The sequence below is a fragment of the Palaemon carinicauda genome, chromosome 44, assembly GCF_036898095.1.
Source record: "Palaemon carinicauda isolate YSFRI2023 chromosome 44, ASM3689809v2, whole genome shotgun sequence".
Lineage (NCBI taxonomy): Eukaryota > Metazoa > Arthropoda > Malacostraca > Decapoda > Palaemonidae > Palaemon > Palaemon carinicauda.
In genome coordinates, this window is record NC_090768.1 from 53,462,879 (window position 1) to 53,475,378 (window position 12,500).

At 34.7% G+C, this 12,500-nt stretch overlaps 1 protein-coding gene across 1 annotated transcript in view; it reads left to right on the forward strand.

The window, feature by feature from the left end:
* Positions 1-12,500, forward strand: part of LOC137634422 (fap1 adhesin-like) — a 19,182-nt gene that overhangs the window by 5,154 nt on the left and 1,528 nt on the right. The gene's annotated exons all lie outside the window — the stretch shown is intronic.

The following is a 12,500-nucleotide window of genomic DNA, read 5'->3' on the forward strand; positions in this document are numbered from 1 at the left end:
TTTGACAGTGATTGTGCTTCACCATAATCAATTCTGTTTGAAAAAAACTCGCGACATGTTCCCAAGACCTGGAGGGTCTCTCACGATAGTATTAGCATGCATTTAAAATATTATGCAATATATGTATACAGGGTGTCTCAAAAAAATGTACTCACTCTTAGAATTATGAGAAAACCTTTATTTATGGACATAGAGCGAAATGAAATAGCATCGAATACATGAGACAAATGTGTTTGAAGAATTATGTTTGCGAATGTTCAAATTGATGACCATTATTGTCCAGACAACGCTGATAACACGCACCAAGGGATTCGCAAACGTTTTCTCATAATTCTAAGAGTGAGTACATTTTTTTGAGACACCCTGTATATATATATATATATATATATAGATATATATATATATATATATGTGTGTGTGTATATATATATATATATATGTATATATATGTATATATACATATACATATATATATATATATATATATATGTCCCATGTCAACGGATAATGAGACATCGGAACATAGGTTTTTTTACACTTTATTACAAAAAGGTTCGTGATTACACTGTATACAGCCGATACTCTCAGGTAAATACCTTGTCTACCGATCGCTCAAAAGGTACTGACTAACTCTCACAAGCAAGATGCAATCTTGCTCTCTCAACATGCTGAATTGTTAGGTTTTGTGAAATTCTCCACTGTGATGCAAACATACTGTCAACCAAATCACTTTATGATTCTAGGGTCATTAACCTCACTATATAAAACATATTTTGCATACAAGGATTAGGACACACACACACACACACACACACACATATATATATATATATATATATATACACATATATAATACTCTACATCAGATGTAAAAAATCCAGAGGGAAAAAAAATAAAAATTAAGTGAATTCTAAATAGTTTCACTCTTGCTTTCGTGAAGAAGTCAAAGACGGCACTAGTCAATATTTCCCTTAGCCTATTTTTGTACATATATACTCTTAGATGAATCAAACTTTGCTCGTTCTCTCCACATGAACAAACCACCTCAAAATATTCTAATCCAACATTTACACTGCATTATCCACAATCCTTTCACACAATCATCTTTCGCTTCCATAAACATTTCAAGTATTTTCTTCAACCTTTATCTGCTATCTGTCATGATTTAACAATTATATATCCTATCTCCCTTTTCCTCTTATCATCAGCCATTATATTCATTTTCAAAAACTAGTGCAAATCAACTTCTTACATTTTATCACTACTCATATTAAAACATCATTATTTTAACATTCTCTGGTCGGCGCTCTGAAAATCTTTCTACACAGGTAACTCGACACAGGTAAACAAAAATAAAACTATGTTATTCTCGCAAAATATCGTCATACATTTTGTATGAAGCCCACGAAAAGATCAAGTTAGTGATAACGCACATAAATTCATCAACTCTATACAAGTAAACAAGATAACATTTACTCGATACAAGTAAGCAAGAAAACAACATTAACTCGATACAAGTAAACAAGAAAACTACATCAACTCGATACAAGTAAACAAGGTAACAACATCAACTCGATAAAAGTAAACAACAAAACAACATCAACTCGATACAAGTAAACAAGAAAACAACATCAACTCGATACAAATAAACAAGAAAACAACATTAACTCGATACAAGTAAACAAGAAAACTACATCAACTCCATACAAGTAAACAATATAACAACATCAACTCGATACAAGTAAACAATACAACAACATCAACTCGACACAGGTAAACAAAAATAAAACTATGCTATTCTCGAATTAAAATCATAATACATTTTGAAAGAAGACCACGAAAAGATCTATTGTGTGATAACATACATCAACTCATGAACTCTACATAAGTAAACAATAAAACAACACCAACTCGATACAAGTAAACAAGATAACAACATTACTCGATAAAAGTAAACAAGAAAACTAGATCAACTCCTCAACTCGATACAGGTAAACAACAAAACAACATCAACTCGATACAAGTAAACAAGATAACAACATTACTCGATAAAAGTAAACAAGAAAACTAGATCAACTCCTCAACTCGATACAGGTAAACAACAAAACAACATCAACTCGATACAAGTAAACAAGATAACAACATTACTCGATAAAAGTAAACAAGAAAACTAGATCAACTCCTCAACTCGATACAGGTAAACAACAAAACAACATCAACTCGATACAGGTAAACAATAAAACAACATCAACTCGATACAGGTAAACAAGAAAACAACATCAACTCGTTAAAAGTAAACCAGAAAACAACATCAACTCGTTAAAAGTAAACCAGAAAACAACATCAACTCGTTAAAAGTAAACCAGAAAACAACATCAACTCGATAGAAGTAAACAAGAAAACAACATCAACTCGATACAAGTAGGCAAGAAAACAACATCAACTCGATACAAGTAAACAAGAAAACAACATCAACTCGATAAAAGTAAACAACAAAACAACATCAACTCGATACAGGTAAACAAGAAAACAACATCAACTCGATACAAGTAAACAAGATAACAACATTAACTCGATAAAAGTAAACAACAAAACAGCATCAACTCGATAGAAGTAAACAAGAAAACAACATCAACTCGACACAGGTAAACAAGAAAACAAAGATAGAACGGTCAGGTATCCCCACCAGCGGACATCATGACGTCACTGAACTATATATAGAGCGAATTTCGTGCCAACAATGGATCCATGTATTCGCCAATTACAAGGGAGTTTCATTCTGTGATATTCTATCGTAAAAGGTTGATTTGAAATATCATCACAGTTATTTTCCAGATTCTTATAATTACCTCCGATAATGAGGTTGGAAGGAGGTTGTGATTTGCCTCCTATTTGTTTGTTTGTGTGTTTGTTTGTGAACAGCTTGGAAGGAGGTTATGATTTACCTCCTGATTGTGTGTTTGTGTGTGTTTGTTTGTGAACAACTTGGAAGGAGGTTATGATTTACCTTCTGATTATGTGTTTGTGTGTGTTTGTTTGTGAACAGCTTGGAAGAAGGTTATGATTTACCTCCTGTTTGTGTTTGTTTGTGTGTGTGTGTGTGTGTTTGTGAACAGCTTGGAACAAAGTTTGTTTGTGAACAGCTTGGAACAAAGTTATGATTTACCTCCTGTTTGTGTTTGTTTGTGTGTGTGTGTGTGTGTGTTTGTGAACAGCTTGGAACAAAGTTATGATTTACCTCCTGTTTGTATGAGTGTTTGTTTATGAACAGCTTGGAAGGAGGTTATGATTTACCTCCTGTTTCTGTGTGTGTTTGATTGTGAACAGCTTGAAATAAGGTTATGATTTACATCCTGTTTGTGTGTTTGATTGTTTGTTTGAGTGTGTTTGTTTGTGAACAGCTTGGAACAAGGTTATGATTTACTTCGTGTTTGTTTGCTTGTGAACAGATTGGAAGAAGGTTATAATTTACCCACTTTTTGTGTTTGCTTGTGTGTGTGTGTGTGTGTTTGTGAACAGTTTCCTAGCCACAACTTTAATCGTAGAGTAATGAAACTTGCAGGGATTAACCGTTATGTAAAAAAGCTGGAAATGATTAAATCTTGGAAGGCCAAATTCAAAGGTCAAGGTCACGGTCAAGCAAAATGTCCAATTCACGTGATCAGCCACAAGTTTGGACATCGTTGTCACAGACTTCAAACTTGGTTCATATTTGAGTGTAAGCAAATTCACACCGATTAATACATGCTAAGGTCAAAGGTCAAGATCAAGGTCGAGCAAAAAGTCGAGAAATAAGCTGCCGCGGAGGAGGTCTGCGCTCTACTGAGTGCCCCTCTGGTTATCATATATATTCATTATAGCTCATATTCTCATTCTTCTCTAGGCATTATTATTATTACTATTATCTAAGCTACAGCCCTAGTTGGAAAAGCAAGATGCTATAAGCCCAAGGCCTCCAACAGGGAAAAATAGCCCAGTGAGGAAAGGAAATACGCTGCATGAGAAATAATGAATAGCTAATAACAGTAACAACGTTAAAATAGATCTGTCATATATAAACTAGGAAAAGACTTATGTCAGCCCGTTCAACACATAAACATTCACTATGTTCTGATAATACAATTAGACAATGAAAAGAAACTTAAAAAATTGCAAAGTATTAGCTAATGTATCTCACTACATCACAAATACCCAATCCACACACACACACACACACACACACAAAGTCCAGAAAAAAATTGATTTATATTTCGAATATACCTCTAATTGACCTCTGCAGCCCACGAGGCTAAAGATTTTCATTCCAACTTCTAGTTAAAATATTGTTAATATCTTTACGATAAATCTAACTTTTCTATTTAAACTACATTCTCTGGGAGATTCTTAGCACCACACTACTCTCGGGACTGGGGGTTCATGCTGCCATTCTCGCTTTCCATAGACTGGTTAAATCCATAGGGGATTCATTGGCTAAATTCATCAAAGGATAGCCAGTTTCATGTGATGCGTAGTGCCTATCTAACTAAGGCAAGAGAGATTAGTTCACCAAACTTTCAACTGGGCTCCACAAGGCACTAGTAGAAGAGCTGAAAGACCCAGGCCTACAGGGCTGAGGACTATGAAGCGCGAAGTATTTGATGATGAATGGAGATGTATTGAATTAAAAGCTCAAGATATAGAGACGACTGGCGAAATCTAACAGAGGCCCTTTGCGTTCATAGGCGTAGGAGGAGATGATGATAATGATGATTTAAATAGCAAATGTCCATCGAATAAACATCAGCAGAAATAAGAACGTGAAATCATCAACATTTCAACAATGCCTTCAACATTTTCCTTAACTAGTACAGTGGTAACGTGTTTGCCTCGCATTCGCGTGGCAAGAGATCGATCCCCGCCCAGCGCCGTGAGTTTAAGCTATTTACTGGGGAGGCTACTGCTGTGGTAGGGCACCACAGTGGGGGGGGGGGGGTTTGGGCTTGCCCGGCTGACGTTCTGGCGAGCATCTATTCTGATGGAACTGGAACTGAAACCAGACACCTTTAACCTTTAAACACATACGTAGTTGTTATTCTACGGGACAAACTTTTTGATCTATATTATCTTAACCATCTATAAACCCTCCCCTACACCATGTATATCTTTATAGTTTAGTACCAGGTCCGAGACGCTTAAAAACAGACGGTACTATATTAGGGGGGGAAATTACACAGGGGCAGAGGAGATAACATCTAGGTTGCTCGTCATAGTCCAGGTTTGGATGATATGGTCTGTAATATAAGGTAACCCTCTATGAGCAAAATGGTCGCCCTTTGGGAAAAGTTCAACATGTTTATGGGACTTTATAGTCTATGAAAATAGGTAGGAATACTATAGTGATCGCTCTGTAAGCGAATGATTATGCAGGAGAGAGAGAGAGAGAGAGAGAGAGAGAGGAGAGAGAGAGAGAGAGAGAGAAACTCATTAAAATTATGAACACAAAAAAACATACGTTTTATAAATATAAAAAAACGAGAGAGAGAGAGAGAGCGAGAGAGAGAGAGAGAGAGAGAGAGAGAGAGAGAGAGCTCATTAAAATTATGAACACATAAAAACATACGTTTTTGAGAGAGAGAGAGAGAGAGAGAGAGAGAGAGAGAGAGAACTCATTAAAATTATGAACACATAAAAACATAGGTTTTATAAATATAAAGAGAGAGAGAGAGAGAGAGAGAGAGAGAGAGAGAGAGAGCTCATTAAAATTATGAACACATAAAAACATACGTTTTATAAATATAAGAGAGAGAGAGAGAGAGAGAGAGAGAGAGAGAGAGAGAGAGAGAAACTCATTAAAATTATGAACACAAAAACATACGTTTTATAAATATAAAAAACGAGAGAGAGAGAGAGAGAGAGAGAGAGAGAGAGAGAGAGAGAGAGAATAAACATTGCGAGTATGAACACTAAAACCAAAAGTATTCATTTCATGCTCCTTAACATAAAATTTTTTTATCCATACTCAATTAAAAATATCTATACTTAATTAACTACAACAACAACAACAACAACGATAGTAATAATAATAATAATAATAATAATAATAATAATAATAATAATAATAGTAATAATAATAATAAGAATAATAATAATAATAATCACACATCGCAAGAGAAATAAGTTCACTAAACGTTCAGCTGGGCTACACAAGGCACTAGTAGAGTTTGAAGACCCAGGCCTACATGGCTGAGGACTATAAAGCACGAAGTAGGAGATGATGAATGGAGAAGTATTGAATTAAAAGCTCAAGATAGAGACATCTGGCGAAGTCTAACCGAGGCCCTTTGCGTCAATAGGCGTAGGAGGAGATGATGATGAATCATAATCATAATAATGGTAAAAAAGAGGATAAATAATAATAATACACAAAAAATCCATATCATCTGGAGATGTCTAACCGAGGCCCTTTGCGTCAATAGGCGTAGGAGGAGATGATAATGAATCATAATCATCATCATAATAAAAAGAGGACAAATAATAATAATAAACAAAAAATCCATATCATCTGGCGATGTCTAACCGAGGCCCTTTGCGTCAATAGGCGTAGGAGGAGATGATAATGAATCATAATCATCATCATAATAAAAAGAGGACAAATAATAATAATAAACAAAAAATCCATATCATCTGGCGATGTCTAACCGAGGCCCTTTGCGTCAATAGGCGTAGGAGGAGATGATAATGAATCATAATCATCATCATAATAAAAAGAGGACAAATAATAATAATAAACAAAAAATCCATATCATCTGGCAAAATCTAACCGAGGCCCTTTGCGTCAATAGGCGTAGGAAGAGATGATGATAAATCATAATCATCATAATGGTAAAAAGAGGACAAATAATAATAAACAAAAAATCCATTTCTCCCTACATCCGTGACAAAGCGACCTAGCGAGATGAAAGAATAATAATAAACAAACAATCCATATTGTCTGGCGAACTCTAACCGAGGCCCTTTGCGTCAATAGGCGTAGGAGGAGATGATGATAAATCATAACCATAATAATAGCAAAAAGAGGACAAATAATAATAATAAACAAAAAATCCATATTGTCTGGCGAAATCTAACCGAGGCCCTTTGCGTCAATAGGCGTAGGAGGAGATGATGATAAATTATAACCATAATAATAGCAAAAAGAGGACAAATAATAATAATAAACAAAAACTCCATATTGTCTGGCGAAATCTAACCGAGGCCCTTTGCGTCAATAGGCGTAGGAAGAGATGATGATGAATCATAATCATCATCATAATAAAAAGAGGACAAATAATAATAATAAACAAAAAATCCATATCATCTGGCAAAATCTAACCGAGGCCCTTTGCGTCGATAGGCGTAGGAGGAGATGATGATAAATCATAATCATCATAATGGTAAAAACAGGACAAATAATAATAATAAACAAAAAATCCATATCATCTGGCAAAATCTAACCGAGGCCCTTTGCGTCAATAGGCGTAGGAGGAGATGATGATAAATCATAATCATCATCATAATAAAAAGAGGACAAATAATAATAATAAACAAAAAATCCATATCATCTGGCAAAATCTAACCGAGGTCCTTTGCGTCAATAGGCGTAGGAAGAGATGATGATAAATCATAATCATAATAATGATAAAAAGGGGGGCAAATAATAATAATTAAACAAAAAATCCATATTGTCTGGCGAAATCTAACCGAGGCCCTTTGCGTCAATAGGCGTAGGAGGAGATGGTGATGAATCATAATCATCATAATGGTAAAAAGAGGACAAATAATAATAATAAAAAAAAAATCCATTTCTCCCTACATCCGTGACAAAGCGACCTAGCGAGATGAAAGAATAATAATAAACAAAAAATCCATATTGTCTGGCGAACTCTAACCGAGGCCCTTTGCGTCAATAGGCGTAGGAAGAGATGATGAATCATAATCATCATAATGGTAAAAAGAGGACAAATAATAATAATAAACAAAAAATCCATATCATCTGGCAAAATCTAACCGAGGCCCTTTGCGTCGATAGGCGTAGGAGGAGATGATGATAAATCATAATCATCATAATGGTAAAAACAGGACAAATAATAATAATAAACAAAAAATCCATATCATCTGGCAAAATCTAACCGAGGCCCTTTGCGTCAATAGGCGTAGGAGGAGATGATGATAAATCATAATCATCATCATAATAAAAAGAGGACAAATAATAATAATAAACAAAAAATCCATATCATCTGGCGAAATCTAACCGAGGCCCTTTGCGTCAATAGGCGTAGGAGGAGATGATGATAAATCATAATCATAATAATAAAAAGAGGACAAATAATAATAATAAACAAAAAATCCATATTGTCTGGCGAAATCTAACCGAGGCCCTTTGCGTCAATAGGCGTAGGAGGAGATGATGAATCATAATATTTTTATAATAAAAAGAGGACAAATAATAATAATAAACAAAAAATCCATATTGTCTGGCGAAATCTAACCGAGGCCCTTTGCGTCAATAGGCGTAGGAGGAGATGATGATGATCAAATCATATAATAAAAAGAGGACAAATAATAATAATAAACAAAAAATCCAATATATGGTGAAATCTAACCGAGGCCCTTTGCGTCAATAGGCGTAGGAGAGATGATGATAAATCATAACCATAATAATAGCAAAAAGAGGACAAATAATAATAATAAACAAAATAAATCCTTTCTCCCTACATCCGTGACAAAGCGACCTAGCGAGATGAAAGCCTGTTATACGAACTCACGCCCCGACTTCCCGTCACTTATCAATCAATGCCCATCCGGCAAAACAATCACGTGACAGGATGCTTTATCAGACGATCTCTACATTCACAGTGGGGAATTATGTAATGCATTACCTGAGATGGACTTTTATATGTAAACAAAGTTCTCCTTGAGATATTATTATTATTATTATTATTATTATTATTATTATTATTATTATTCTTAATTATTAATTTTCAATTATTATTATTATTATTATTATTATTATTATTATTATTATTATTATTATTATTACTAATTATTCTTAATTATTAATTTTCAATTATTATTATTATTATTATTATTATTATCATTACTAATTATTCTTAATTATTAATTTTCAATTATTATTATTATTATTATTATCATTATTGTTGTTGTTGTTGTTGCTTGATAAGCTACAAGCCTAGTTAGAAAAGCAAGATGCTATATGCCCAAGGGCTCCAACACGGAAAAATAGCTCAGTGAGGAAAGGATATAAGGAAATATATACGCTACAAGAGAAGTAATGAACAATTAAAATAAAATATTTCAAGAATAGTAACATTAAAATAAATCTTTCATATATAAAACTATAAAAACTTCATAATAACAATAGGAAGAAAAATATATAGAATATCGCGCCCGAGTGTACATACATGCAAGAGAATTCAGTCCCAAGGCAGTGGAAGACCATGGTACAGAAGCCAAGGCACTACCCGAGACTAGAGAACAATGGTTTGATTTTGGAGTGGCCTTCTCCTAAAAGAGCTTCTTACCATAGCTAAAGAGTCTCTTCTATCCTTACCAAGAGGAAAGTAGCCACTGAACAAATACAGTGCTTTAGTTAACCCCATGAGCGAAAAAAGAAATTTTTGGTAATCTCAGTGTAAGAAGACAGAGGAGAATGTAGAAAGAATAAGCCAGAATATTCGGTGTATGTCAGCGTTGCCAGGTTGGCCTTTTTCGTGCTCAAAAAATCAAAGTTTCTCCTTTTTCCGTGCTAGATACCTAAATTTGGCCTTTTTTCGTGCTATATACCTAAATTTGGCCTTTTCTAAAAATTGGTTAGCCTTACATGCTATATTTTCGACCTTTTTCCACTATTAGATTGGCCTTTTAAAGCTGCAGTTAATCAGACGTTGGCCTTTTCTCATTTGGAAAACCTGGTAACCCTGGTGTATGTATAGGCAAAGGAAAATGAGTTGGAACCAAAGGGGATCCAATGTAGAACTGAAGCAAAGTTTTGCTATGGTTTAACTTCACGGTTAATATTAAAAGTTTATTCATTATTTAAAGAACTCGACTTTTATATGTAATAAAAGTTTCCCTTGTTATGCTGGAGCTAAAGTTTGCTCAAGTTACGATTTCATTTCACGGTTGATTTCTGAACTTTAGTCATGATTTAAAAGTTTAAGCTTTAAAGATTAATAATGAATGGAAGAGGCAATGGATAGTAACAATGACCTAGCAGGATAGTTTAAGCTTTAAATATCACTCATGAATGGCAGAGACAATGGATAGTAACAATACTCTACCAGGATAGGCTAAGTTTTAAAGGTCGCTCACGAATGGCAGATACAATGGAAAGTGGCAATGCTATACCAGGACTATGCCCTTGAGACTGACCATATATACATAAGATCTGCACCCTAGTCTCTCTCTCCACACAATCTAGGACCAGGGAGGGCCAAGCAATGGCTGCTGATGACTCTGCAAGGAGACCTATGAGCTCCCACCAAAATCCACCTTCCTTAGCTCACTACGATGAGGAGGTTGTAGACACTACAAGAAACTATCGAGCTTGAGCGGGACTCGAACCCCAATCCAGAGAATCGCCAGTCAGGGACGTTTCCAATAGTCCCATATCCAGTTGGACGCAGGAATTCATGGAACACCGCATTCAGATGAAGTGTACCCCATCACACCCTTACTACAAGGCGAGTTCCTGTGTTTAGCCTATCCACTGTCACTGCTCTATATCCCTACACTAGCTGTTTGGTTAATCGCCCAGCAGTAAGGGTGTGACATGGTGTAATACTTGCAGCAAGGTGTGTCAGGAATTTCTGTATCCAACTGTACATTCAGACCCATCTTTACAGAATATAGAAATATAGATTAGACTTTTGTCTCTAATTTAATGTACCAACGATCTATATAATTTATAAAAAAATGTGCTTTTTTTTTTCCAAGAGCAGAGACATTAATAATAATCGATTCTTGAAGGAAACGAGAAAATCCAGGCAAGAAAAGATCAAAAAAGTTGGAACACCATTATTATAATAACCTTAATGTGAAGAGGTATTAATAAGTAAAAAAAAAAAAAAAAAAAAAAAAAAAAAAAAAAAAAAAACAAACAAACAAACAAACAAACTTGATTGATAATTACTCACTAATTAATATCCGCAAATTAGGTCACACTTACCTGAAAAGAAAAGAAATACAAACATTAATAACAAGTTCAAATAATTATTGATATAAGTACTTTTTTTTAAATTTCATTATCTCAACCTCTTTTAAGCAGTTTATAATTAGATCTCAGTTCCTTGTTGGAATATTATTCCCAAACTTTCTTTTAGAAAGTATTCATCCCTTCGCTGTAGCTTTCCTGTAGGCTTCCTTCTCCGTGTCTTGTGGTTATCAGAATTAACCAAAATATCATTAAAATTAGCTATAAAACTGGTGTAAATACGTTTATGATAAAAAGGTGTCTTTTCATAGTTTATCTGTTATTCATTCATCAAAAAATTCTTTTCAAATATCTATTAATTATTTTCCTTTATAGTACAGTATACTCCAAACTTAACTGTATCTTCCCCCCCCCCCCCCCCGGCAGGCTTTAGAAGTGGGTATTCTAACTGACCATATCCATGTCATTAACCGAGTAATAGAAAATTCAACAGAATACGACAAATCACTATGTAAGGTATTTAGAGACCATGAGAAAGCGTTGATTCTGTCAAAACATAAGCAGTAATGAAAGCCCCTACTTTGGAAAATGGAACCTCTCGGAAAACACTTACATATTTGTCCCTTTCTAGGGTCATATACTTTCCAATCTTGAAAGTGGTGAGGCATTTCTGCCTCAAATAATAAGCCTGTGTGTATGCGTATGTTTGAGTGTGTATTAATGCTTTTTCTACCTCAAATACTAAGCCTGTGCGTGCGTGCGTGTAACATACTATTTCTGCTTAAAATAATAAGCCGCTGTGTATGTTTGAGTGTGTAATATGCTATTTCTGCCTCAAATAATAAGCCTGTGTCTATGCGTATGTTTGAGTGTGTAATAATGCTATTTTTTACCTTAATTACTAAGCCTGTGCGTGCGTGCGTGCGTGTAACATACTATTTCTGCTTAAAATAATAAGCCTCTGTGTATGTATGAGTGTGTAACATGACTATTAATGCCTCAAATATTAAGCCTCTGTGTGTGTGTGTGTCTGTAACATGGTTATTTCTGCCTCTAATACTAAACATGTGTGTATGTGTGTAACATGACTATTTCTTCCTCAAATACTAAACCTGTGTGTGTGTGTGTGTGTGTGTAACATGGCTATTTCTGCCTCTAATTCTAAACCTGTGTGTGTGCGCGTGTGTAACATGACTATTTCTTCCACAAATACTAAACCTCTGTGTGTGTGTGTGTGTGTAACATGGTTATTTCTGCCTCTAATACTAAACATGTGCGTATGTGTGTAACATGACTATTTCTTCCTCAA